Source organism: Psammomys obesus, unplaced genomic scaffold, assembly GCF_907164565.1.
Source record: "Psammomys obesus unplaced genomic scaffold, mPsaObe1.curated_primary_1811, whole genome shotgun sequence".
Lineage (NCBI taxonomy): Eukaryota > Metazoa > Chordata > Mammalia > Rodentia > Muridae > Psammomys > Psammomys obesus.
Window position 1 is genome coordinate 10,390,971 of NW_026591598.1, and position 5,503 is coordinate 10,396,473.

A 5,503-nucleotide genomic window follows, 5' to 3' on the forward strand; every position below is an offset into this window, starting at 1 on the left:
TCCCCAGACAACAAAGACACAGGAGCAACTTGGGGCATGTAAAAGAATACAGATGTACCACCGTCCCCTTGGGTCAAAAGACTGTAACGCATTCCTTCACTGTCATCCCTGCACGCCCCTTCCCATTGCGAGGGTGAGATCTTCTGAGCACACTTCAGGCTCTACTTTCATTTTCGGGGGACACCCCCAAGTTCCAGTTAGGGGCGCCTGCCAAAGTCTTGACTGTCACCCTGCCCTCTAAGCGAACACTGTTCCTCCAAAGCCCCACTCACCCCCCAGAAGGGAAAGGCAAAACGTCGGTAATCCGAGAAGCCCCCGTGGTACAGGCAGAGGGCAGCCCCCCTGGCTTGGCAAAACATGTCCCACCTGCTGTAGTTTAGGTAACGTCCGAGGCTGTGCCCACTCGAGTCAAGCTCAGAAGCCAGGGGGGATCAAGACTCACACCAGGCGACTCCTTAGAGCAGGTCTACTCACCCCTGGCCAGTCAGCCTGGAATAACCCCCTTTCCCGCCTGTCCAGAACCCGGGAACTCAAGACGACAGACCAGTACAAGACGTGAGGGGAGTAAACAGATGGGTGGAGGCCGGTCGCCCAACAGTTCTGGACCCGTATTCTCTGCTCAACTTATTTCCACCGGAGCATAAGGCTTGTGGATCTGGAGTCAAATTTTTGTGATTTTGGTTTCTTTAAAAAAAAAACAACACAGAAATGCTATGGGAATGTTTTTTTGTTTTAATCCCAGGTGTGGGGATATGAGGCTGTTTCACTGCAGGTGATTTTACTCTGCCCCATGCTCTGGTGGGGCCAGGGTTTGGCCAGGGGCAGATAGTTTCTACAAGTGTGTGATGCTCGGAATTCTGGGAACTTTTCAGAGGCTATGTAAGTGCTAGGGCCCGTGGGAGTGAGAATCAAGGTGGTTGTTGTTGTCATTGTCTGGTTGGTGGTTGGACACTGTTGTTTGCAGTTTGTCAAGAAGTCACTCGCAAAGAGATGAGAAGAAATTATATATCCTGACATCGAAGATCAAACTTGCTCCAAGAAGCTTGACACCCTCAACCAGCAGGAAGCAGTCTAAAGATAACACCATTACCCTTTCCTCTCCATCCTTTTTTCTCTCCTGTCCAGTAAGGGTGGAAGACAGAAGAGGGGTCCCACAAAGGAGCAAACGCTGTGTATGCGGATCTTTCCTGTATCTAAAGGATGCCATTTTCTTGAATGGACTGACCCTGAGTCAGGAATATCAGAATGACTAACCTGGATCAAATTGCCTCAGGGATTCAAGAACTCTCCCACCACCTTTGATGACACACTCGATCAGGAAGTAAGCCTCTTCCGCAGAAAGCACCCCGAGGTAACCTTGATCCAACATGTGGATGACTTGCTGTCAGCAGCCAAAGGTATGGAAGATTGATTAAGAACCACCCGAGCCTCTTAGAGACTCTGGTCCTGTTAGGCTATGGAGTTTCTAAAAACGGTGACACTTGCTCACTTCAGGTTACCTGCTTGGCTATGAATTAAAGGAAAAAGAAGGACTGCTGTCCCCAAGCCTGTGCATCGGCATAATGCAAACCCCAGATTCAACCAGGAAGAAACAAGTTGGGGAATTCCTGGGAGTTGTCAGACATTGCTGGCTCTGGATATAAGGGTTTTCTGACATCGCCAAGCCCCTGAACTCTGCAACAGCCAGGGGCTGTTAAAATAGACTGAGGAACACGAACAGTCAACAGAGGCCCCCACCTTGAGCCTCCCTTATGTCTCCAAGCCCTTTCCCCTCTATGTCCACGAAAGAAACGGTATTGCCAAGGAGGTCCTGACACAGACCCCCTGGAAGAGACCAGGGTCTATATCTCAAAGACACTGGACCCTGTGGCCTCTAGATGGCCCCATTGTTTGAGAGCCATTGCAGTCCCTGTAAAGGAGGCTGACAAACTCACACTAGGACAGACTCCACACACAGTGGAAACGTTGCTGCGAGATACCACCAACCAGTGGATACCAAACGCCTGTCTGCCTCAGTATCGGGGCCTTCTCCTAGATAAGGACAGACTGGGCCATTAACCCTGTCACCCTGTGGAGAGCCCATCCTCGGCTGCCTGGAAATCATGGACCTCATCCAAGGTGCATGACCTGACCTGGCAGACGTCCCTCTCCCCACCAGAGATTCGGATCTCTACACAGGCGGCAGTAGCTTCACCCAGTATGGGACCAGGTATGCAGGGTTGGCGGTGGTCACAGGTCAAAACGAGGTCACCAGCCCTGCCTAGGGGCACATCTGTCCAAAGAGCAGAAATAATCACTCTGAGGCAGGCCTTAAGATGGGTTAAGGAGAAAACGATAAACATCTACACTGTGAGCCTCTGCCAAGGCTCATGTTCACAGACAGATTTATAGACAGAAGGGCTTACTCACTTCAAGTTGAAAGACTCTTAAAAATAAACATGAAATCATTCAGTTGGTGGAGGCCATCTGGCTGCCGGCTGAGCTGGCCATAAGACACTGGTCAGGACACCAAAAAGACAAAAGCCCCAAAGTCACAGTAACAACTCTGCAGACTAGGTGGCTAAGGAGGCTGCACTTGGAGAACCCTGTCCCCAGACCATCCTGGAGCTATCTGCTGTCACTGTGCCCCCACTCAGCTCTGATGAAGATATCCCTGAGTCTGAGCCAGGAGAATGCAAGTCATGTTCTGATTTGGGGGCCTGGGGACACTGCACTGGATGATGGCTCTTGCTGGACAGAAGAGTGTGCTCTTTGCACACCAAAGGTGTCGGGCCAGAACTTGGTAAATGCTGCTCCATGCACCCATGCACCTGTCACCTAAGATCTCAGGACTCATCTCCCCTCACATGTGGTTGCCTGGGCAGCAAGAAATATTTCAAAACATTTCAGACCGTTGCCTGACCTGTGCTGCTCAGGTATGTGCAAAAAAAAAAAAAAGAGTTCTCTTCTGGAGTCAAGGTACTGCAGCTGGTGAATTTTGGGAACTGGACTTCACTGACATCAAGCCAGGACTATATGGTCCTTGGTAACATCACAGGTTGGGTAGAGGCCTTTTTAATTTGGACAGAAAAGGCCCAGGTAGTACCTAAGAAATTGATAGCAGAAATTATCCCCAAATTTGCCCTCCCTCTATCTCTGGGGTACGACAATGGCCCGGCCTTTTTGGCCAAACTGTCTAAATTGCTTTCTAAGGCCCTTCATGTAAATTAGAAACGCCTCAGAGCTCAGGGCAGGTAGGAAGGATGACTAGGACTTTAAAGGAGATGTTCTCTTGCCTTATGCCTTTCTCAGGATCTGTTGTACCCCCAATGTTAACCCATAGGAGATGGTCTATGGAAGACCACACCCCACCATCCCTTAGGTACATGCTGGACTGTTACCAGGTTGGCCTACTCCAATCTCTGAGACCTTGAAAGAATTGCAATTAACCTTGGATAAGATTCCTCCCAGGGAGGCTGGAGAGATGGCTCAGAGGTTAAGAGCACTGGCTGCTCTTCCAGATGGTCCTGAGTTCAATTCCCAGCAACCACATGGTGGCTCATAACCATCTATAATGAGATCTGACACCCTCTTCTATATGGTATACATAATAAAGAAATATATTTTTACCAAGGCACGGAGGGGTATGCCTGTAATCCTAGCACTCTGGGAGGCAGAAGCAGGTGGATTGCTATGAGGCCAGCCAGGTCTACAAAGTTAGTCCAGGACAGCCAAAGCTACACAGAGAAACCCTGTCTAGAAAGAAAAAAAAATTCCTTTCAGGTCCAGGCAGCTCAGCATGTTGGGTTGGTCTGTGTTGGTGCAACGATTCAAAACTGACAGTCTTGAACCAGGTGGAAGGACCTTATGTCGTAATTCTCCGGACTCCCACGGCTGTCAAAGTCGCCAGTATTCCTGCCTGGATTCATCACTCTCACCTTAAGAAGGTGCCAGAGGACCAGGAAGACCCAAAGGAGAGCAGAAAGAAAAAGAGGCGGACTATGACTGAATGGAGCCCCTTAAAATTTAGAATTTCTGGGATTTAAGATTGGTCCTACTTCCTCGTAGCTGCCTCTGGTTGTCACTATGATGGGTCTCTGGTTAACAGTTATGCTACCATTTGCCTTAGGATCTGATCCTATCTTTTAACTGGGGGAATAGACAAGACATCATCCATAGGAAAAAACTTAATGTTACTTTGTAAGGCCAGGGACTGTCCCAACTACCAGGCCCCACTAATTGGCTAAAAGTAGGAATTTTTTTTTTTTTTTTTTACCTGACTGGAAGAAGGGCAATCAGGTTGGACTACATTGACTGACCAGGCCCAAAGTAACAATATAGACTTCAGCACAATTAAATCTTTAACAAATTCAGATGATGGAAATTACAAACTTATTAAAGCGATAAAGGAAAAACAAAACGCCTCAGGTGTTTCCATTGAAATTAACAGCTAAAATGCCACTGTCTACGGCTGGCAGGTTTGATACCAGCCGGTGGCACCACCTAGCCTCAAACGGCAGACAAGTTCCTGAGTTCCTATTCAGGGAGAAAAAACTTATCCTAAGTCACACATGAACATTATACCAACTTCAAACAGGGGACTCAATGGAGGACGCGCCCATAAACATCTCCAGATCGATTGCCCATGTTCTGGTAAATAACGCCCTCTTCCTTCATCGCCTATGCTTTGATCGGATCCCTTCCGATCGTGTGCTCCCCAGGGGAAACCATTACCCCTGGGATGAACCTTTTTCTCCTGAGGGTTACTAGGGCATAGGTGGGATGGGACACGTCACGCCTACTACAGTCTGTTAACAGGATTCAAAGGTCCCTCCCTCAACACTGTGATGACTCCTGCGTCTGCTAGAGCCCACTGAGGCCTTTGTACCACCTGTCCCTGGACTGGGAGATATCTAAAAATAGCTTGCTTCTGAGGACTATGGGAAGGGGAAGAGGGAAGGAGGGTGGGGCCAGGAGGAGAGGAGGGAGGGGGCTACAATCAGGATGTAAAGTGAATAAATTTTGAAAAATCAATTTAATTTTAAAAATAGCTCACTTAATAGCTGAAACTGCTAATATACAGCAAAGATACTGGCAGGAGTTAATCAAGAAATGGGAGAACTAAGAGTGACGTCCTACAAAATAGAGTCACCATAGACTTCCTATTGCCCAAACATAACCTTGAATGCTCACAATTCCCTGGAATGTGTTCATTCATTCATCTGATAGATGAATGTATTCATCTATCAGAGTTCTCCCACACTGATGATAACCAAATCAATGACTTACAAAGGGAAATAAACAAAATCTCCCGGGCACAGGTCAAATAGCCCTTCTGTCTGAGACGGCTCTGTCCCTTCATCGGCCTCCGTGATAGTTTTCTTATTAATCATAATATTTGGGCCCTGTTTTTCTTTCTTCCTTTCTTTCCTTCTTTCCTTCCTTCCTTCCTTCCTTTTCTTTCTCTTTCTTTCTTTCTTTCTTTCTTTCTTTCTTTCTTTCTTTCTTTCTTTCTTTCTTTCTT